The sequence below is a fragment of the Lissotriton helveticus genome, chromosome 3_1 (genome assembly GCF_964261635.1).
Source record: "Lissotriton helveticus chromosome 3_1, aLisHel1.1, whole genome shotgun sequence".
NCBI classification, from domain to species: domain Eukaryota; kingdom Metazoa; phylum Chordata; class Amphibia; order Caudata; family Salamandridae; genus Lissotriton; species Lissotriton helveticus.
Genome location: NC_136061.1, coordinates 710,812,955 through 710,837,594, shown reverse-complemented (window position 1 = coordinate 710,837,594; position 24,640 = coordinate 710,812,955). Strand labels below are relative to the sequence as shown.

Below are 24,640 nucleotides of genomic sequence, written 5' to 3'. Positions count from 1 at the left end.
TAATAAGAATGGGATTGAAAGAAGTTATGAAGGCAATACTATTTGGTAGGCCAATCGCTGTTGATGTAGCACAGAGGAGAGATGAGACAAACATACTGACACAGAATAGCGGCTGGCTCCTCAGCACCACAGACCGCCTATATAATATGAAATGTGTGCCTGGTTAGGTATTAGCTACTGTTGGTGCATAGATCTTCGGTCGGGTCTTGGGCAGGAGCACAGAAGGACAGAGAAGGGTTGGGATACATCAAAGAAAAGCTTGAACCTCACTACTCTGTGTCACTTGCATAGAACTCATGGAATGTTTTGCCTGCTACTGTTGCAGCAAGACTGTCTTAGACAGTCTTAACCCCTTCGACGCTAATGACAAAGCCAGATCGTCATGGGCGTTACCTGCGCTACGCGGATGACGAGCTGGCTTTGTCATAAACAGCGCGATTTTTAAAAATCAGCGCACAGCGGGAAAACGCGGTAGCGCGGTAGCGGTTAACAAGAGAAGTCTTTTGACTCCAAACAGAGGTCTACTGCTCAACGTTCCTACCCTGTCCTGGTATTTCAAACGAGATAATAATGTTTCATTTGCTATTGTTAGCACGTTGGTAAAAGGAGTCATATTAGACCAAAAAGATGCCAGATACTTGACACTCCTGGGCCATCTTAACAAATTCCTAACACATTGCTGTCTGGAATGTACCTGATGAACACGAAGTAGACTGTTTTTGAGCAGGGAAGACAGCAGGAGGCAACATAGTATACAATACAATACTTTGTTGAATCAGTTTTGCACATCATATTTTAAATGCACCCCTATGTCTTTACTGTTTACCAGATATATCAGGGGCTTGCTTCATTTTCTAATTGAATAGAGGCATTATGCTGAATGATAGTATATCTGGGAACCTGCAAGTTTGGTACAGACTTCCTAATTTATGAAGACATTTTATTCTGACACACTGGGTCTGGTATTCAGAAGGAATATCGAGTTGGAAATGTTGACTTACACAAATATCGAGTTGGAAATATAGTGATATAGTGACACAGAAATATCGACAGCAAGAATATCGTGGTCAAGAATATCGAATTTAAGGTAAGAAATATAGGGGCCCAGTAGCATGGCTGTCGGATAACCACCCCGACTGCCATGGTAGCAGAAAAGAACCGCCCGCCGGTACCGCAGCAAAACCGGCGGAATAATTAGGATCAACCGCCCAAAAAAACGATCGCGGCTGAACGAGGCAAAGAAAAAACGCCCTTAGAGGGCGGAGAAGGACAAAAAAAGGTTTGCGGCGGTCGGATTCGCGACGGAAAAGAACCAAACTGCCGCCAGGACAGCAGAGACACGGCACGGAAAATTTAAATATCCCCGATGTGATTGCGGTATGTTCCGCTGTTTCTGATCGCCGTGGTTGCAAACAGTGATGAATGGGAGAGCCGGCAGAAGAACTGCAGCATAGTCACCACTGCAGGCGCTCTGTGACAAATATGGCAGTCGACAGAAAAAACTCACAACAAGGCCACAAAGTGCACACAGCAAACTAGCCATGCATTCAAAAACACATAACACACCCCAATGACACAACCTCATGGCAATTACAAAAATACAAATCCCAGGACAACCCACACTACACACCTGACAGCAATACCCCATTTGGACACACCCACATAGCTGAGTATAAAACCAGCCTATTCCCTGACCACAACCCTTTGCAACACTCCACAACTTAAGGGCCCAACCCTTAAGGACAAAGGACAGGCAAATCAACACACCATCACTACTCACACTACACACAGCACCATCACCACTACCACACCTGCACCTCTAACCCCTTTGAACATCACACACCATACACATCACCCCCACCCCCACCACTTACACCCCTGCACCTATAACCCCTTTGCACATCACACACCATGGTACCACAGAAAATGCCCAAATTCACAGAGAGTGAGTTGACAATCATGGTAGATGAGATAATCAGAGTAGAACCACAACTGCTTGGGAACCTGGTCCAAAAGACACGATTTGCCACAAGAGCACAAATGTGGGCAAGGATAGTCAACAAGGTCAATGCAGTAGGGACCACCCTGCGCAACAGACAGGAAATCATGAAGCGGTGGCATAACCTGAAGAGTGTTCTCAAAAAGAAGAGGAACAAGAACCGTGAGCTGGCTCAGAGGACTCGCGGTGGCCCCCTATTCCACAAAGAACATTCACTGCATGGGAGGAGAAGGTGCTTGCCATACTGCATCCAGAGAGTTTCACAGGAATAGCTGGGGGAGTGAAGGCTGGTAAGCACAAACAAATGTAGACCATTACACAGCTATGTACTGTCCAGCACAACTACAAAGCCACATCTCAGAGTCCCAAGTATATCCATATGCATCACAATATCCAACACAAGTTACACAGATGTAGCATTCACTCCATCTGAATCACCCCAAAGGTATCCAACATTTTCAGGGTTGTATGTGTCCAGGTAAACAGCACTACAACTCCCACCATGCCCCCAGTCCCACCCCTGAGCAGTATGGAGCACTCCACATCAACCCAGAAGCAGTTGGAAGCCATTGTACCGTTCACCCTCACCTAACAGGTAGGTAGCCACCTTAACAATGAGGGCAGTTTGAGAGTGGGAGGCCTGCACAACAACTGCCACCAGGCCGCCTGTCCCACCCCGAACAGGATGTAGCACTCCCTCCCCACCGAGAAGCATGTTGCAGCCATTACATTAACCTCATCAAACTAACAGGTAGGTAGCCATCTTCACAGGGAGGGCTGTTTGTGGGTATGAAGACTGCATTACAACTCCTACCAGGCCCCTTGTCCCACCACTGAGCAGGATGGAACACCCCACACCCAGAAGCAGTTGGAAGCCATTGTTTCACTACAAACAAACTAACAGTTAGGTAGCCATCTTCATAGGGAGGGGTGTATATGGGTGAGAGGCCTGCACTACTACTCCCACCATGCCCCCTTGTTCCCCAGCTCATCAAGATGGAGCACTCCCTCCCACCTAGATGCATGTGGCAGCCATTACATTTTACAGTTACAAATAACAGGTAGGTAGCCATCTCAACAGTGAGGGCTGTTTGAGGATGGAAAGCCTGCACAATAACTCCCACCAGGCCCCCTGTCCCAAACCTGAGCAGGATGGAGCACTCCCCCCCAAAAGCAGTTGGAAGTCATTGTAGAACTACAAACAAACTAACGGGTAGGTAGCCATCTTCACAGGGAGGGGTATATGTGGGTGGGAAGACTGCACTATAATTCCCACCAGGCCCCCTGTCACACACCTGAGCAGGATGGAGCACCCCCCTTCCCTGAAGCAGTTGGAAGCCATTGTATAACTACAAACAAACGAACAGGTAGGTAGCCATATTCACAGGGAGGGGTGTATGTGGGTGGGAAGACTGCACTACTACTCCCACCATGCCCCCTTCTTCCCCAGCTCATCAAGATAGAGCACTCCCTCCCAGATGCATGTTGCAGCCATTACATTGTACAGTTACAAATAAAAGGTAGATAGCTATCTCATTAGGAAGGGCTGTTTGAGAGTGGGAGGCCTTCACAACAACTCCCACCAGACCCCCTGTCCCACCCCGAGCAGGATGTAGCACTCCCTCCCTACCCAAAGCGTGTGGCAGCCATTACATTACCCTCATCAAACTAACAGGTAGGTAGACATATTATGCCCTCTTGTCCCACCCCTGAGCAGGATAGAAGCCTCCACCACACACACACACAGAGATGTGCCACAAATCGAACCCAAATGTGAAAACAGAACGGGTTCACCTCATTGGATTCCCTCTGCCACCCGATCCACCCCCAGCGCGACTCGCCCTCCCAGCCATCCTCAAGCCATGCCGGCCACCACTGCTCTGTAGTGAAGTTTTGCATGAACATCTCCCTTTACCTCCAAATATGCAAGCAGCTGACAAACTGTGATTGTTTTAGTAACATTACCGTAACTTTTAGGTCGAGCCCTGTTGCTTTCCCTTCTGCCCCCGCTCTCCCTAAGTGTGTGTCTGTCTCCACCATGTTGCTTTTACGTTACTTCCACCCTCCCCCCTAAAAATACAAACAGTAATTTTGCGCATTTTCTTCTCTTTTAAGTTATTGATCCACATCAGATCGGTAGCTACAAAGGAAAAACAAGACGCTTGCGTCATTTTACAGATTGTTTATTTTTTATTTTTAGGTTCCACCTGCAGGCAGTATACATGCGCTGTCAATATGGTGATGATCTTTTGTGTCTAAAAAAAATACTCTAAAAAGGGGCGTTTATCCAACTCACCACTTCCATTCATTGGCCTCCTTATCACTGATCTATGCTGCCTTCTAATTCAGCAGAATATGCTAGCCATTACTTCTGCATGGACCAAGTACAGATTAATTAATGGTAATTAATGTCCATCCGCTGCTTGTGCTGTGATATAAGTACTATTTCTTCTTTTTTGGGCACTTTTTCATAGCGCGAACCCGACCCAAATGTATCAGCACTTTACATGAGCACCAGTTACATTCTGCAACTTCACATGCTTCATATTTTGTAGGAAAGTGACAAGAGGTGATTTGCCTTAATCACAGGATGTTGAGAGACTCGAACCAGGTTCTGCAGTTCTGAGGCCCACAGCTCTGCTCATAGCACCACATCCTTCCTCTCCCTCCTATCCAGTATCCTGCCTCCCTTGTTGCTTTGAACATGCTGCATAGGAGCTGAACTGCTTTACAACAAGGCGAAAGTAAAGGTTGACCAATCCAATTGATCTCTAATAGGCAAGACCTATTGGCTTTGTCAATGCTTGTTTCTGTTGGTTCTCTCTATAGGTGAGATTCAATCAGAGGAACAAACTTTTATATTGAGACTCATGGCTTATAAGAGCAGCTGCTGCTTCCTAACCCTCAGTCTATATCTATATCAGCCGACAGGTTAAAGAATTGGAGACCATGCAGAATAAGGGTCCAGTTGCTATAAAATCAGCATTGGACTTGAGCTCAGCTTTGGGAAGCGAATTGGAGCCAGAAACAAACCATGAAAGAGTCAGTCAATTTAAGCTAAAATTATCCTTAGCAGAGGAACTTGATTTTTTACGACAGGACAGAAGAGAAAGCATATGCTAGAGGAACAGCAGAACCAGCAGAGGCGTAATAAAAGACATCAGGAAGGGAGAAAATCCCGCTGAAAATGTAAAAAGCAAGAAAATGACGAGTGTACATTGGAGACGCAAATAACTCAGATGCAACCAGATGCCAACACGATAATAAATTTGGCGCAAGTCGACTTAAATAAAGCAGAATTAAAACTTCTATCATTGGGACTGTCATTCTGCCCTGAAAGCAATTTCAACTACGCACAGATCAGAACTGACGTTTTCAAATTCATACATAAACTGAAGCTGAGAAAACATAATTTACTATAGAAAACACAACAACTGGGCAGGAAGGTAACATATATAACAATCGGGGACTTGCCGCTGCTTAAAAACCTCCAGGATTTGCAAAGGGAAAGCACCAGCCAAGACTGCGCTGATGAGGCAATTACATAGGCAACCACTTCCACTCCATCACTTACAGAAAAATTTGCCAGACCATACACACCTTTTAAGACCAAATCCACCTTTAATCCAATCATGCCTCGTGATTCTTTAGACATCTTCAATGAACAGGTAGTGGCTCAAACAAAGAAATTAAATTTCAGTCTCCAGAAAGCCAAGCCAACATTTACGAATCAAGAGTGGAGATATCGCCAATTGATTTCGAAACTACAAAATGACAAGCAAGTTGTAATTAGGAACTTGGACAAAGGTGAGAATATTGTCCTCTGGCCTTGAAAAGATTATATGGAGAAGGCACTATCCCAGCTAAGTGACATTGATTGTTACAAAAGAAGTTCCATACAAGCAGCCAGATTTACATACAACAAATTCTATACCAAACTTCTGGACTGTAAAAGTGCTGGATTGCTGAGACTAGAAGAGTATAAATATCTGAAAAAGGAACACTCAGTTATGCCAGTAATCTATTTCATACCCAAAGTCCATAAAAATATGTGGAAACCTGGCAGGCCAATAATATCTGCATGTGCTGGCCTATTTGAAAATACACCCCAATATATCGACTATTTCTAGCAGGACTATGTAAAAGGTCCCCAGTCCTATATTCAGGACACTAGTGACTTTTTGCAGAAGATACAAAAAATAGAGTGGCACACTTGGTATGTTCTGATGACACTAGATGTCACATCAATATACACTAGCATTAGACACAAAAGACGGTATCCGTGCATTGAAACATTTTCTCAGTAACAGATCTCTTGGCTTTTCACTGCACAGTAGGATGCTGACTGACATGACTTTATTTTGTTTGGAGAACAATTTATTCATGTTCCATAATCAGATCTACCAACAACTTCGGAAGGTGGCAATGGGGGCCATCTTCTATCCCAGCTATGCCTGTTTAAACATGGGCTGGTGGGAGGAGCTGGCCCTCAGCGACAAGTTTGGCCATGAGTTAAGGAATATGTAGTAACATGGCTAAGATACATTGATGATTTATTTGTTGTATGGCACGGACCGGAAAAGAGTGCTTTGGATTTTGTCTCCAAGATTAATGAGAATGATATCAATCTTAATTTCACAGCCATAGTCCGCCCAGATAAAGTAAATATTTTAGATGTACAGGTTTGCATTGTAAATAACAGATTAGATATTTCACTACACCATAAGGAAACATCAGGGAACTCTGTATTGCATGCCACTAGTTCCCACCCTGTGCATCTAATAGAAAGCATACCATATGGTGAAATGTTAAGACAGAGAAGAAAATGCAGCAATGAGGTAGATTTAGCTGTGAAACAGAATCAAAGCAAAGAGAGATTTCAATCAAGGGGCTATTCCATTAAAACATTTGATGCAGCAATAGCAAAATCCAAACTACACAGCAGATCTGAACTATTATTTGGCAAAAGAGGGGGCGAGAATGAAGCTTCAGATACACAAGCAAATCAGGGAAGAGAGCCTATTAGATTGATTTTAACATATAACAAACAAGAGAGGCAGCTGAGGGGCTTCATCAAACGCAAATGGCCAATAATCTTGGACGATCCCATCATCGGACACCTTTTACCTAAAACACCCTCTATTACATATCGGAGGACGGCAACCATGAGGAATGCTCTAATTAAGAGTAGTCCGGAAACAGAAGAAGTAGGGACTTGGCTTTTGGCAAGAAAGGGTTTTTATAAGCATGCAACCGGTAAGGCTTGCAAATTCAGGGTAAATAAAACTGCATAAGTAACTCCATTCAGTGATAGAGTGCAAACAATCAGCAAACAACTTACCTGAAGATGGATCATGGGGTCTACATACTGGAGTGTACGTGTGGACTTCAATAAGTTGGGAGTACTAAATTACAAGTCCATAAACGTATACTTCAACACATCAGGGCCATTACCAACTCGGACCGTACTTACCCTGTAGCACACCATTTTAAAGAAACACATAATGCCGATTTGAACCACCTTAAATATTTCCTACTGGATTCTGTCCCCAATCACTAAAGAGGAGGAAATAGGGAAGCCAAACTCAGGCGATTGGAAACACTTTTCATTTTAGATTTGGACACCAAAACTCCGGGTGGTCTGAACACTAGCGAAGACTTATGTACTTGCTTATAACTGTACTTGATGATTGAAAAGGAACCAGGTTTTATACTAAATCTTAAACATCTATCAATTTAATTAATGCTTTTTACCAATAGTTGTGAAACAGTTTTAGATAGATATTTAATCTAGAAATTGCATTATCGCTTGTCAAACGATTATTGATGAATTTATATTAGCATTGTGAGAACCTTTTTGGAGAATGTATTTTCGGAGTTTTTAGATTATTTTCTTCTGCTGCTCACACTAGGTTAGGTACTGTATTGCACTTTGGCACTTTATAAGTAATGTTATTGTTCACGAGAGTGAAGGCGCACATTGGCACTTTATACTTGAAGCACTTTCATTGAGTTACTGCAGACAAAACAGATTGTCAGGGTATTTAACCATAACTGTCATTCAAATTGAATTGATTACAATATGTATTTGTACATTCATGTATATATTTGACTAAAAATGCCCTTAGTAGCCAAGAGCTGTATGTATATGAATATATATTTATATAATAGTTGAATATTTACCAGCATTGTAGAGATGCAAGTCTGTTGTCTGTATTCATGAAGTTTTCTGCACTCGTCACATTAAATTTGTGGATCCTGAATGACAAAGAAGTCATGTGATGAAGGCCGAGGGCGGCTGAAACGCGTTATGGTGGAAAATCCAAAATAAATATTTTAGCCTGTCAATTTGTGGTCCGTGTCCGTACTGTCCTGAGTAGGATTTGGTGAAAGTGGAGCTTTTGGATATTAACTACTGACAGTCGCCAGTAGGTAGTTATAGCTAGATCCTTGTTTCCATAGGAAAAGCGTTTTTTGATTTTCCAATAACTTTGGTGCCGTTTGACGAATCTTCACGAAATTTTCAAAACTAATTGTTCACTCAGGTCAGCACCTGTCTTGAAAGTTTCGGGGTGGTCCGAAAATATGTTTTCTCCACGTTAATTTCCATATGAAACTTTGGACACTGCTACAGCCTGAACTGCTGAACGGAATTATGCCAAATTTGGCAGAGAAATAGCTCTTGGTCCAGAAAGCACACTTTTTTGTAAATGCTGTAAATTCGTTCAGTAGTTTTATGAGATATTTAAAGATGTACAGATATTGATATTTGAGAATTATGAGATCTAATTGGCTGAGCCCTCCTGAGCACGATCTTGCCTCTGATTGGCTGCCAACACTTCAAACCAGGAAGTGTTGGCAGCCATCTTGTGACAAGGGGAGCTGCATGTCAGCAGCTCCCAATGTCCAAAAGCAATGCTGGCTACCGAAGAGGCGGGGAGCCTGCTGGGAGGGTAAATAAATATAATATCGAGTTTTTTTTTTCAGACCTACAGTAATATCTAGGTTTTAATATCGAGGTACAAAAATATAGAAAGGAAGAATATCATGGACCAGAATATTGTCAGTAAGGTAAGAAATATTGAGTTGTTTAATATCGAAGACAGTAATATCATTTGTAAAAATATCGTTGTTAATAATATCGATATTTATATTAGTGTCATTTATTTTTATATGTATTTTAAATGTATGTATTCTATTTGTTTAAGTATTGATTTTTTTTTAATATATGTATTACATTTTTAGAAGTTATTAATTATTTTTAGGTACATTTTGGAGCCGATTCCAATTTGGGAAACTAATCCGTACGACGATTCGAATTCGTAGCCGTTTCCGTATCAATCGTACTAATCCGTCAGAATCGCGTAGTACGATCCGTTTCTAAAAAATACGTCCGAATCCTTGCGAACCGTACGAAAATCAAGCGAGAATCCGTATGATACGGACTCGGGAAATAAACCGTACCATTCGTAAACATGCTGTACGACCCGACAAGTACGATCCAGATCGGGGCCCGAGAACGTGATTCGTACAGGAAAGCGTCTTCGCGTACGAAAAATACGAAACGACCCCCCCTGAACGAAGCGCACGCGAACCCCGTATAAACGTTGCGTATGAGCGAGCCACATAAAAATACGAATCGAACCCCCCTGAACTAAGCGCACGCGAAGCCATAAAAGCAACACAAGGAGGGTGCAAACGACTCGCACAACACCACAAAACATGTCTCCTGTGTACAAAACATTGGAAATGAATGTCCTGGCAAGATCCAAACAGGCAAACAGAGGGCCTAACTCAGACCCACCCCTTATAACACACCCACCAAAAATTCAAACTAAGCCCCACCCACAAATGGACCAATAAAAAGGGCCCACACACACAAACCATGATCCTTTGCAACAGACCCATGTTGCTACAGAGACTGACAACACACCAACAACTGCAGACATCCACCTTCACACATACCCCCAATCACATTCAGACCCACGCACCACCATTCACATTCATACCCACACACCCACATCCATACACACCCTCACCCCCAAGCACATTCACCCCACACCATGTCCGCACAGAAGAATCCAAAGTTCACAATGGGGGAGATGGAGATCCTTGTAGATGAAGTAATCTGAGTCGAGCCACAACTGTTTTGCGCATTGGTCAGACGGACCAGCATAGCCGAGAAAACACAACTGTGGGAGAGGATCGTCAATAAGGTGAATGCTGTTGCACCCATCAGACGCACCAGGAGGGATTGCCAGGCCAGGTGGTACGATCTGCGGAGGATGGTGAAGAGGAAGATGGACGAGGACAACGCCCAGAGCCAGCTCACTGGAGGTGGTGGTCCCCGCAGACCAGTACAGTACCATCCCTGAGAGGAGAAGGTCATGGCCCTGCTACCACCAGTGAGAGTACATGGCATTGAAGGAGTCGTAGAGCCTGGTGAGTATACAAACAACTCAAGTAACATGGGGTAATGGCATCTACACGCCAAGCGCCCGCTGCCCATAACTACAGGCAAAAACAACGCTAATGCCACTAACATGTGTATGCCCCATTGACAAACCAAGGCCATGCTATGTCCCATGCTACACGAAGCACAGATCCAAGAATGGACGTCCGGTATCCTGGGAGGGTGGCTGTCACAAAATGCATTGTGGGACACCAAATAAGACCCAATTGCATGGGCGTCCGCAGGGGGGGCAAGGGTGGCTCTTGGCCCCCCCTGGAACGCCAGTGTGTCCGGTGTGGGCCAAGTCAGGGCCGGCCCTAGTCCATCATGCTTTTGAAATGGTGCCATTGTCCCAGGTGGCAGCACCCTCCATTGGGTGGGAAGGGTGCAAGGGGGTTGCCGAGAATTGTGCAAGGCAGAGGGGAGGAGGGTGCAAGGCAGAGGGCGAGAAGGGTGCAAGGCAGAGTGCCAGAAGTGTGCAAGGTGGATGGTGAGACTGGTGCAAGGCAGAGGGCCACAATAGTGCAAGACAAAGAGGAGGAGGGGGCAAGGCAGAGGGGAGGAGGGTGCAAGGCAGAGGGCCAGAAGGGTGCAAGACAGAGAGGAGGAGGGAGCAAGGGGGAGGCTGAGAAGGGTGCAAGAGGGAGGGTGAGAAGGGTGCAAGGGGGATGGTGATGAAGCTAAAAGTTTGCCCAGCCCTATAACCATCTCTGTGGATGCCCAAGTCCAATTGCACTCATCCCATATGGCCTAGGTACACACCCATGCACCATGCTCAATGCACATGGAGTGTGAATGTACTGACAAGATAGCTGACACTGGGACCTGGTGTAGGCAGCACAAGGCCCTCCTGTGACCAGTGCAAACACAAACACCAGGACAACAAGGTCAGATATCTTGGGCAGGAACTCACAACCACTGTCATGGCAGCATGCTCCATGGGGGACAGCCACACCACGAGGGAGGCCCAGTGCCAACTCAGACTCCAACTACCAGCACGGCCTGTCACACACACCCCTTACACAAACATACCCTCCTGGGACAGGCAATGGAGTGCCCCACTGTCAGCATCCAAGCAACAAATGCACGGTGCACATTCACAAGCCCCTTGCGCTTCTTTCACACCGCCGTTGCATCACCTTTGTGACACAGCGGTGGCACAAAAGAGGCACCATGGTGCTGGGAATTTACAAGGTGACGCATCTGGGAGATGTGTCACGTTCTAAAGTCCTGCGCCACAGGTAGGTGTTATTGCGCATGGGGGGGATGTTACGGCACAGCCACGCCTCCCAAAAGTGGCTATATGAAATCTACAAAATGTCACTCTGTCACTTTTAAGCACATGCTGCGTCAAAAAATGTGCATGCCTGATGCAGGTGTAAGGATTGAAGCAACATTGTACAGATAGGGCCCCACAGACCATTGCTGGAGCTGTATTGCGCTGGTGACACAACTCCAGCAATGCGCCTACTTATACAGCACAGATGTGTGACGTAGCTGTGCCATTTTTTCACCATGGTGCTTCACAATGTGAATGCATTGCTTCCGTGCTGACATAGCTGTGGTGCACAATGACTGGTGAATCCCTGCTGATATGCAGGGCTGTGCCAGTTATTGTAAATATGCCCCCCCATGTCAATGACTCAAGAGCACATATCAATCGGACCTCACAACATACCCATCCACAAGTGAACATTGAGGACAATCCAAAGCATGGACAACTACCAGGTGGTACTGTGCCAACTACAATGTGTATGAAAAATGTATGTTGCATTAAATGGCATTAACATTGTCTGTCTCTCACACCCACAGGGTAACGTGCGGAATCGAACCCCAACAATGGGGAAGATGATTCACAGTCCCAGGCTCTTCAGGACCCTCATCCCACCGACAGCGACCCCTCTCACCACTCCATGGATGACCCCGACTAACCTGGCCTCTCTGGTGCCCCAAACCCCGCAGCACCTGGACCAGGGACACCGGCGCCAACCGCCACAACCATTCCTGCCACATCCCAGCAGACAGCTCGGAGCCCTGCCCACACTCAAGAACTGAGCCAGTCTGACAATGAGGGACAATGTTCGGCGGGCACCCATGAGGGGGCAGACAACACCACCACTGCCATCACTCAGGAGTCCCGTCGAGTCGATGTGCCCACAACGGCAGGCCTGGCTCGTGTGGGATGGGGTGGTGGGAGAGGCAGCAGGCGGAGGCGAGAACCTAACCAGCCAGCTGCAGGTCCTGGTATGTCTGAGCTCCGCAACATCATGGAGGCATACCGGCGGGACACCAGGGAGTTCAGCCAGGTAGTGGGTGCCCTCACAGAGATAAAAACCTGCAGGCCGAGCAACACACCAGTCAATAACAACACCAAGGACGGATGGAGGCAAGACTGGCTGAGATCCTAGCGGTACAAAGGGACATAAGCCATTCACTCCGTCGGATCGCTGACAACATGCAGCACCATCCCTGTGGCACCAGGCAAGACACTTCAAGGCAAAGACCGCCACCAGGCACAGGGAGGGAGGAGGAGGAGGATTAATCCGACGGAGCGTCCCATGCATCGTCAAGGCCCGCATATGAGGGTCCCCCAAGGAAGGTGGGTCGTCCACGGAAGAGACAGTGAGAGGCAGCGGGCCATGCGCATCTCCCAGGTCACCTGGTCTGGCCCCTGGAGTCTGTGTGCAACAGCATCACCTCATTGACTGTCCTTCTCTCCCACATGGACTTGCTGGCTGCAATATGACCAATGATGCCAAGCACTGTGGTCTGGACTCAATCAATCAATCAATCAATCAGAGCATTTGTATAGCGCACTACTCACCCGGAGGGTCTCAAGGCGCTGAGGGGAGGGGGTCCGCTACTGCTCGAACAGCCAGGTCTTGAGTTGCTTCCTGAAGGCGAGGTGGTCTTGGGTCAGGCGTAGGTGGGTCGGAAGGGAGTTGACTCAAACTGTAAGGCATCACATCTCCCTCTGTGAACTTTGGATTCGCCCCTTTTTGTACAGCACCCATCACTAGGCCACACATAGGTCACAATGTATCATCAAATACATACATGGAGCACTATAGTCACCTGTGATGGTTTCAATCTGCTGAGGGGGGGGGGGGCTTGCCATACTGCTCAGACAGACAGTTTTGGAAGAGTTTAATGAAGGTGTAGAGGTCATGGGTTATGTGGAGGTGCCCAGGGAGGGTGTACCAGGTCTGTTTGTTGATGCGGGAGAACTATCTCCCGCATGCAGTTGTACTGTGGAAGTGATGAATGGTGCCCAGGGCAAGGTTGGATGGAGGGAGTTGGGGCAATGGGGTGTTGGATGAGAGACGTCCATGTTCGTCTTCGGGTGCTAGGGTTGTGGAGTGCCTCCTGAGTGTGGCTGAGGAGTATGAAGGTGATCCTGCAGTTGACAGTGAGACTATTGTAGGTATCTCAGGTGGACGGTCATGTGGCTGTGGCAGGGGATGTTGAGGATCAGGTGTGCTGATGCACCCTGGATGTGCACAAGTCCTCCTGGAGTCTGGCTGTTGTTCCTGCGTAGAGGGCATTGCTGTAGTTGAGCCGGCTAGTGTCATGGACCTGGGTGACTGTCTGTCTTGACTAGGAGTGGATCTATCTGATGAACATTTGCAGCATGCGGAGGGACTTGCAGCATGAGGTAGAGATGGTGTTGAGTTGCATGGTTATTGTGAGCGAGGAGTGTACGATGAGCACCTGCTTGCATGTGTGGCCAACATGTGCCTGTGCGCTGCCCAGGCCGCTGTGACACAAGGAGTTGTCCCAGCTCTAAGGAGACATTCCTCAGATGATGAGCTCAGTCTTGTCCAAGTCCAGCCTCGTGTGGCTGATGTTCATCCATATGTCAATTAAGCATGGGCGGATTTTGCGGATCCACGATCCGCGGATTTTGCGGACTTGCGGATCCGCGGATTTGCCCTGCTGAATGAGTCACTGCATTTGAGCTTCAACTAGTTTCAGCGACCATGTGTGTGTTACTATGCAATCGCCCCGAGGGGCACAGGGGTCCCTTGGGTGAGCTGTCCATCATGGTGAGTCAATGGCGGGAAGACGGTGCACACTGCGAGTGTGTGGGGGGGCTTCCATGCGAGTGCACATGCACAGCTGATTTTCGACGGTAGATTTGGGAAGAAGGCACACCTGCCCAGCCTCGACGACGCTCACGATTGTTTTTGGGCAGATGAATGAGTCACTGCATTTGAGCTTCAACTAGTTTCAGCGACCATGTGTGTGTTACTATGCAATCGCCCGAGGGGTGCAGGGGTCCCTTCAGCTTCCTGGCCACAGGAACAGCACGAGGATTGCGCTCGTGAAAGTCAAGGACAAGGCCGTGGTCCGGTCTACCAGAGGAGGAGACTCCGTCCATATTGTCAATCACGATCTCTACGTTCCAATGACAAGCACTTGCTCATTAGTCCTTGCTTTGCAAAACCTAGATCAGGAGGTGAAACCTTTCAGGTAGGAACCACCCAATGTTGGACTAAGCTACCTCTTCCGCTGCGTCTGATTCAGTCTGAATGTGAGTCTCGTAAAGCCCTTAAGACCTGGATATTTAGCATGCTTGATTAGTTGCTCCTCCGTATGCTGCCTCATTTTCGGCACACTACAGCGCTGGGACAACTCTGTTGGCTTAGATGTGCGCTCAATACATGACTATTATTATAATTGTAGATGGCTTAGCAGAATTGTGGGTGTAGGCCTGGTGATCTGTAGATGATAGTTAGACTGAGAGTGGTCAGGGGGTTGGTGTGAAACCTGAAGTGCAGATGTTTGACAATGCTGAGCGTGTCGTTGGTGTTGTATGTGACTCTGAGGAGGTACTTCAGAAAGATTTGCAATTCATCGTCCTGGAGTGTTGGTGTGGTCCCTGTGGGTGATCTCGTATCCGTCTGTGATGGCAATGGTGATGTAGTGTGCTACACAAATGGATAAAGCTTGTGTTGAGGCCATGCTGCTTTAGCCAATGTCCATGGTCAGTGCCATTGCTCAGAAGAAAATAACAGTCATGCAATGAGTGTACCTGTAACGCTTGTGAGACAATGTGCACACGACTGCCTGGGACTGTTGGTTCCTTGAATCCTCATAAAGGTGCGATGATCATAGTGGTCCATCTCCCGATAGCCCCTTAGTCTCATTAGCTATGATAAAATGCATGCAAGTTGCCACAGTACACATACTTCCATATGCACAATCTTTGTCAATTATGCCATAGATGACGCATGCAAACTGGCAAAAGATCTACGGTGACAGTAATGATGCACATTGTGCAGTGGGGAACACATTTGCTAAACAAATGTATACAGTTTGTGTTGAGGCATTGCTGCTTTAGCCAATGTCCATGGCCAGTGCCATTGCTCAGAAGAAAATAACAGTCATGCAATGAGTGTATTGGTAATGCTGGTGAGACAATGTGCACATGACTGCCTGGGACTGTTGGTTCCTTAAATCCCCATAAAGGTCCGATGATCATAGTGGTCCATCTCCCAATAGCCCCTTGGTCTGAGTAGAAATGACTGACTCAAAAGGGTGATCAGGCAAGGGAAGGAAAGGAAAGAAACAGCAGGGAGGGAGATCTGAAACAAAGGTAAACAAGCATAAGGATTCTACACTTCTTGCCACTGAATCACAGAATACCTCAGGACCTATACTGTAACAGTTACACCTGTAAAGGAAAACAACAGCCACTGTAGCCTAGTTGTCATCACAGTAATGAAAATTATACTAGATCTGAGGATTGAACACAGTCACATAAAAGGTAGCAGTGTTTTGCAGCTAAATGAAGGGTGTATAACACTCTGCAGGCTGCTTCAATGCAATTAGAGCCATGCACTAATAAAGGTAATCACAGTGTATGACTAATGCTCCAATCAACAAAAATACTAATGCGCTGCAGTGCTACTCACACAAAGGCAACAATCCGTAGTTACCCCTGGGAATCAGTGAGGGTCAAGAAGGGAAATTACACATCACCCGCAAGAGCCTTAAGAAGCTCATCCAATGAGGGAGGGAAATATGTAAACACAAGAGGCCTCATTTATGAAAAGTGACGCATCGCTGCGTGAAAACAGCGATGCGTCAGTTTTCACTGCGCCCTCCTTGCGACACCAATGATGCGTCATATTTACAGTATGACGCATCATGGCGCAAGGAGTTACAGATACGTCAGAATTTCTGACGTATCTGAATGGCGCAAAAGTGACGCATTGCTGGAGTGTGTCACAAATGTGACGCAACTCCAGCAATGTGAAATGGCCTGCGTCATTCTTACACCTGCTGTGAGGCAGGCAAAAGAAATTGACGCATTTGTGTCCTAGAAGTGGCGCAGTGAAATCTTATAGATTTCACTGCGTCACTTCTATGACTCTTTCTTGCGTCAGAACGCCCCCCCTGCATACATTATACCTGGAGTAGGTATAATGTAGCGGAGGGGTTTACAAAGTGACACATCTACCTAGATGCGTCACTTTGTAAATATGGTACAACAAGGCACATTTTTTACGCTGCTGGTGCGTCACAAAAAGTGACGCACCGGTGGCGTAAAAGTGACGCACGGCCTCATAAATGAGGCCCAAGGAAACTCCACAAGAGACAGTCATTGGCTCGCCCAACTGGGCTTTGAAATACCTAACATAACAAGCTGCAGGTCAGGAACTCAACAGAGAGTAATGAGGAGCAATGGCACAAAATCATCCCTACCGTAACCAGGATATGCAGCATGCCACAAGAGAATCCTGGGATTAACGTCACCCGACTGGTGCCACGGAAGCGTTTACATTTGCTACAGCAAAACGTTGTGACGTCATCAGCGCAACATTCCTGGCATCATGGGAACAGAAAGTTAACATCAACTGACCGAGAAGGGTTGCAAAGCAGTGTACTCCACCGGCCCTGAGGAAGCAACGTGACAGTGACATGACATACTGGCACATGGGGCAATGCATCCATACGAACAGACTCACAGGACACTTGACAGAACATGTGGGACATACGCTGGCCCACACCTTCAAAACATGGTTGATTGAAATCAAACTGTACTGGCATACAAGATTAAGTGGATGAGCCAAACACATCCTGCTGCACACAGTGAGGTTGCAATTCCTCATGGAGCCTGTGGTTGTGATGTCCCACACAATGTCAACCCGTGGTATCCGCAATGTGTCAGGGTCAAGGTTGACACAGATTGATGCCTTCACCAGAGTCAATACTGCACAACAGATGACTGTCAAGAAGGGTGACTGTCCTGTCATGGGAGTGGGGCTACATGTAATTTGATCCATGGTGACGAGACATGTATGGATGGTTCAACAACATTTCCCACACATTCCCAAACCATACCAACCCCAAACAGCCTGTTTGAATCTCTTACCCGAACTGACATTTACAGATGTCGTTGCATGGAACGCTTATTCGGCCCACGTTGCAATCATCATGAGGAACAGCAGGAGGACTGAGATGACACAAACAGACAACAGGCACAGCAACCTGGGAATGACAGACACACAAGGGCTCATCGTTAAAAATCTTTGCTAAAGACATGGGCATGTACAAAACACGAACAATGTAGTACACGTGTAAATTTAAAGCTAAGTCATTGCGCATTTCTGTGTGGCATGACATCAACACTTGCCTGACACATCAGAACACACATCAAAGTGACTTTGCATACAGTCAGCTGGACACACACATTGCAACACATGCCATTCAATGCATTCAATAAAGCTTGCACACTTATTCGCAGTGACTCACCATTATGAGAAGAAGTTGCGTAAGAGCTGACTCCGGATATCCTCCTCCTCCTCCTCATCACTTGCATCGTGACCAAGCCCTTCATCCTCAACTGGTGGATGTTCCTGCTCCTCAGGATCCAGGATGAGTGGCACTGCCTTCTCAACTGCCATGTTGTGCAGCATGCAGCACACGATGAAGATATTACAGACCTTGGCCGGGGCATATGGGAAGTATCTGCCGGTCTTATCGAGACACTGAAATCAGCTCTTCTCGAGGCCAAACGTCCGCTCAATCACTTGCCTGGTCTGCCCGTGTGCATTATTGTACCGCTGATCTGCAGCTGTTCTTGGGTTTCGTAGAGGTGTCATCAGCCATGGCATGTTGAGATATCCCAAGTCACCTACAAATATACATCATGTCAATAAGTTGTTCAGGAGATGCTGTCAGAGCAAAAGATATTGAAACACACAGGACAAACAGAGTTTACCCACCAACAAGACATGCCCGATCATTCCGCAGCTGCAGCATCATTCTTGGCACCCTGCTACGCCTCATGATGAATGCATTATGTGCCGATCCTGGGAAACGTGCACAAACATAGGAAATCAGCATGTTAGCAAGACACACCACCAGGGCATTTATTGAATGATAATGTTTCCTGTTGCGGTAAGCCTGCTCCTGAGCCTGTGGTGTTACCAAAGCAACATGTGCCCCCTCAATGGACCCAATGACATGTGGCATCCCTCCCAGGGCATAGAATTCACCCTTGACATCTCTCAACTCTTCAGGAGTTGGAAATTTGATGAATTCATCAATGTGCTCCAACATGGCTGCTAAAACATCATGCAGGACACGGCTGAACATGGTTTGGGACATTCCACCAACATCAGCTATGGTTAATTGAAACGTACCTGTAGCAAAAAAAATTAGGGCTGCCATCACCTTCAGCTTGGGGGTCAGCGCAGTAGGATACCTGTGCTGCGGTTGGAGATGTGGTTCCAGCCTGTTCGTCAAGTCTCAATCAACTGTCGAGTGGATCTGTAACGTCGGATGCAGGCACGTTCCCTCATGGTAGCCAAGTCTGGAAATGGCCTTGGTAGAGGCAGTGCCCTGCATGACATATTTGGGAAGGATGGAGAATAACTGTCAGCCAACATCAATGGCAATGTACATAGCACTTGCAAAACTGCTACTACACATCAGGTCACTATGGAGTCTGGCGTGTGCAATACATCCAGGACACATATGCCAGCTTGCTGGCACTCCTACAAAAATCCAGATACACCTGCTGATTGCCTTAAAAAACATGACATGCCCTGAAACGAGCTGCTGGTGTGGTCTGAGTGAACAGCCCAAAATATCACTGGGGTGACACACGTCCCCAAACCTGCAGTGGAAGGTTGTCAACCCATCCAGACAGCTGACTGCAAGGCACACGCACAGCTCACATGGAATGGCAAATGTACAATTCAAACACATTGCGATTGAGGTGTTCATGTGACAACAAAACAACACAGCCATTGTCACGATGCAGACATGTATGCCTGAGGAAAAATAATGTCTGATGCCATCAGACCCAAATTGTAATGGTGCCATGCGTGAGCGTGTGAAACGCAACGTATCCCTGCATTCACATCTGCGTGTGAAACGCACCGTACCCCTGCATTCACAACTGCATTGTGAAACGCACCGTGTGAAACTCACAGTACCCCTGCATTCACAACTGCGTGTGAAACGCACTGTGTGAAACGCAATGTTCCCCTGCATTTCGTGCGTGTGTGTGCATCGTCTCACTATTGCAATCATGCCATATGCGAGCAAAGCGTACCCCAACATTACATGCGTGTGTGCATCATCTCACTGTTGCAATCGTGCTATACACGAGCGAACCGTACCCCAACATTACGTGCGTGCGCATTGTCTCACTATTGTAGTCATGCCATACGCGAGCGAACCGTACCCCAACATTACGTACGTGTGTGCACATCGTCTCCCTATTGTAATCGTGCCATACGCAAGCAAACCGTACCCCAGCATTACGTGCATGTGTGCACATCGTCTCACTATTGCAATCGTGCCATACGCGAGCGAACCGTACCCCAGCATTACATGCGTGTGTACACATCGTCTCACTATTGCAATCGTGCCATATGCGAGCGAAGCGTACCCCAACATTACGTGCGTGTGTGTGCATCGTCTCACTATTGCAATGGTGCCATACGCGACTTGAAACGCACCGTACACGGGTGTGGATCTCAAAAAATAATTAGTGGACACCTAGGGGACGAGTGGTAGGCCCTGAATGCAGCCTGGTTGTCATGGCTACTGAGATTTGAGTGTGTGCTACAGTTATCCTGCAAATGTCAGTTTGGCAAAAATATACAATGTTGCAAAATGATTGTGGAGCTGAAGCTCAAATTTTAAACCATGCAAATGTGTGTCGGGCCTTATGTGTAAAGGGATTGGATGAAACGTAGGATGCAAACTAATCTGGCCTATCACACTGTACTCCTGAAACTGAAAGCCCCACAGCAGCACTGATTTAAGCCTGCATGTAGCCCTGAGAGAGCACTTGCCTGCACAACATTGGAGGGGACCACACTGCTGCTGTCTCTGAATTCCCTGGACTCTTGTGTCGCGTACCATGGCGAAGGCCCCAGCATTCACTGAGGAGGAAAACCAGGCCCTGCTGGATGCCCTCCTACCACAGTACAGCAAGATGTATGGGAGACCAGGGGAGCAGGTGAGTGCTGACTGCACTACCTTTGACTGTGCACCTGTCGTGTGAGTGTCACAACAGGCATTGTGTATTGGTGGGACAGACATGCAATGTGGTTGTGATTGAGTCCCGGGGGTGTACATGGTGGTGTCTCCCATGCAGATCATGATGTAGTTCATGTGTGTTCACTCCTCACTTGCATTATGCTTACTGTGACATTCAATGCATAGTGAATGACACATTCAGCCGTGCCACACCTTGGTGGATTTATTCCCAAATTTACTGAGGTGTAACAGTGTTTCCCCCGGAGTGACAGCTGACTGTATTCACAGATGTTTATTACTTGTGTGGACCTGTGGTGATATTGTACAAATGATGTGTTTAACATCATGGACATTGAAGTGTGTGAATGTTCCTTGTCATCTGGGTGAGTGTGAATGTGATGTGTTGCACCACTGCTGCATGGCGTATGCAGCCCCTATAGCCATCTGATGTGACAAGTAAGCAGTGCTGTGTGCCTGACTTGCAAAGTTTGCAAAAACAACAAGTGATGGACTGAATGTGGATCAATGTCACACACTACCCTAGTCAAAAGATCTGGGCCCAAATCCATCGTTTTTTTGCACTCCACACCACCCTGGGTTAGACAATGGCGATATGCAAATCAGCTCTGACCCTGTTGCCCCATGGGAACAGTCCAGTCCGAACTACAAAAGCCATGTCCTTCCCAGAACGGAATCAAGCATCCGAGGACCGGACCGGTTTCGAGGTAACACCTCTCTTCAGCCCGGCTAGCTTGACTCCAAGTGGTGTGGAGTGCCTGGGACCCACGTCTGGGCATCCCCAGCGCACTTAGGGCGGCAATTGCAAAAACAACAAGTGATGGACTGAATGTGGATCAATGTCACACACTCCCCCAGTCAAAAGATCTGGGCCCAAATCCATCGTTTTTTTGCACTCCACACCACCCTGGGTTAGACAATGGCGATATGCAAATCAGCTCTGACCCTGTTGCCCCATGGGAACAGTCCAGTCCGAACTACAAAAGCCATGTCCTTCCCAGAACGGAATCAAGCATCCGAGGACCGGACCGGTTTCGAGGTAACACCTCTCTTCAGCCCGGCTAGCTTGACTCCAAGTGGTGTGGAGTGCCTGGGACCCACGTCTGGGCATCCCCAGCGCAAAGTTAGCACGACACCTGTGACACATTATTGTCAAGTGGCACATATGCAAAGTGAGGGTTGTATCCGCTGTTGTCAGTGACAGGCGAGTGATATGTTCCAGGGTGTGTCTGTCTGGTCTGCTGAGGGTTCTTAAGTGGAGTGGGATATGTGACTGCTTGCCACGTGCTGTCCCACACCCTGCAGTTGCTTGTGTTGGCCAGTGTGTGCCATGATCAGTGAGTGTGTTGCACCCGTTATGCCATCTGTTGCCTTTCAATGGCATGTAGTGCATTGGGGTTTGCCCACAGGCCTAATTCACATGGACAATGATGCAAGTCCTGTCAGCATCCTATGCCCTGTTCACATTATCAATGTTGTGCAAGTGTGTGTCTCTGGGACATGGAGCAGGTGTAGTGATGTTGTTTCACTTTGTCTTCCTGACAGGTAACTGCCTACGAGAAGGGGGAGATATGGCTGGAGATTGTCAGGGCTGTCAGGTCTGTGGGGGTACATCGCCAGCGGCTGCGCAACATCCAGAAGAGGTGGCAAGACATCCCATGCTGGACCCGGCATATCGCCCGGGTCAAGCTGAAGATAGAGCCTCCATGCCGACATGGCGGACACCATCACCTCACCCCCCACATGCTCCGGCTCCTGGCAGTGGTCTTTCCAGACCTCGATAGGCAGTTGCAGGGGAGACAGCAGCAAGGAGGGGGTAGGTACATGGCTGTTTGATGTGTTGTGTGTCACCTGCTTCTTGAGGTGCTCCGAGGCCTGGATACACTCCCACAGTTGGGGTGTCTGCTCAGACAGGTTATATGTGCAGTGTATTTTCAATTCCCTATATTCAGCTGGTGCTCTCTTTCATCCCTTCCCCTCCTTCACATGTGTCCCCTGGTTTGTGTGTATTCACATTTGCACATGTTTGTTAGACCTGGCTTCCTGGGTACCAGGGCACTCAGGGGTAACTGCGCTCCAATCGCATCAACTGGAGTGTTCCCTCACTGATGTCCTGGGGCCTCAGTACTAAGGGACCCAAAACTGGATAACCAAGTACTCCTCTCCGGCACTTGACTCTCTCAAGGTAGCGAGACAGAGCAGTCCAAGGCTTACTCAAGGAGGTGAGGTGGGGTTAGACATTCAGAATACAGTGTAAACCGTACCACCAGCTGATAAACTCAATGTCCAGTCAGTGCTTTACTTTTTATAAAAGAAAAGTACTTTAATACACATAAGATAATTATTCTACACATAAAACTAGGATAAACAGTGAAAACCAGAAGTCTCTACAACCCTCTGGGACATAATTCTGACCCCAAACAGTATTATAGCGCCTAGACGCCAAGCACTATAAAAACACAGTTAACATGAAAACACACAGTAAGCATTGCATATTACAGATCATGTTACACAGGGCTGTTCTCATTCACTAGAGCCTTGATACCAAACTTTGTATTGAAAGGATATAGTTTCAGCATATGATGTGAAGTCAAATGTTCGTGATCAGCCCCATAACCCCCCAAAGCAACAAAAGTGCCCTCCCATTGTGAGTGAGGACACCGCTCTAGTGGTATCAGGGATCTGATCAGAGGTGCCGGATGTCTTGGCACAGTTTACTGGAGTCCCACTAGTCACTGGCTAGCTGTAGGAGGGTAGTGGCTGGGCAGAGTGCCAGTTCACCCTGATACCCTCAGAGTTCACAAAAAGAAAGGTGGGGGCCTGCTTCACTGGCCTCTATTCCCAGTTACTGCTTGTACAGACTCCCACACCGCAAGAGAGGAGCCTAGAGGGGATTTGATCTCACCTTCAAAGACTAGAATCAAGCATCCTCCTCTCTGGCTCTCGTCATGTGCTGCAAGCTTCTTTCCACCAGCCTCTGTGATGTGCTGTAAGCTTCCTTTCATCACCTTGGGTGATATGCCGCAAGCTTCCTTTCCACACCTTGGGCAGCTGTCTGTAATTTCCTTGGTCCAAAGCGAACACTCCTCCAAGCCTCACAAAAACAGCTGGTCCTTAATGTTGCTGATGCCTTCCTACCAGACCGCAGTGAACAGTCTTATCTCCTGTCTTCACACTGTGGGGTCCGTGCCTGGCTATCTTCTCTGTCATAGACCAGTCTTTGAACAACAGCTGACCACTCAGGCCAGACTTTTATCACCTCTGATTGATAGGCTCATCCAATCAGAGGGTCTGCTACTTTTGCATTCTGAATACACCTCCAATCACAGACCATTCACCGCATGTTCAATGCATGGGTAAAGCATGTAGCAGGTCCTGTTCTGGTATCAGGCTCTGCAACCCCCTAGAGAGGAATTTTAATTAACTCCAGCCCAGGAGGCCCTGACCAGTGGGGGAGGATTCTCTCCACAACGTTAGTTCAGCTAAACCCAGATAAGAGCAGAGTGTCTACCCCAGCCCACCAGGCCTTTCTAAGGAAATAGGGAGGGGCACGGGGGGAGCTGGGATGTCCAGCAGAACAGATCGCATTCCTCACACTGGCTCAAATCACCATTCTTCCCCTGTACACCCACAGGCTCTCAAACACACATCAGTCAGACAAAGGC

At 47.3% G+C, this 24,640-nt stretch overlaps 1 protein-coding gene across 1 annotated transcript in view; it reads left to right on the top strand.

Annotated features, from left to right (window-relative positions):
• CCDC73 (coiled-coil domain containing 73) overlaps positions 1-24,640 on the top strand; it is a 2,033,683-nt gene that overhangs the window by 1,271,502 nt on the left and 737,541 nt on the right. The window lies entirely within an intron of this gene.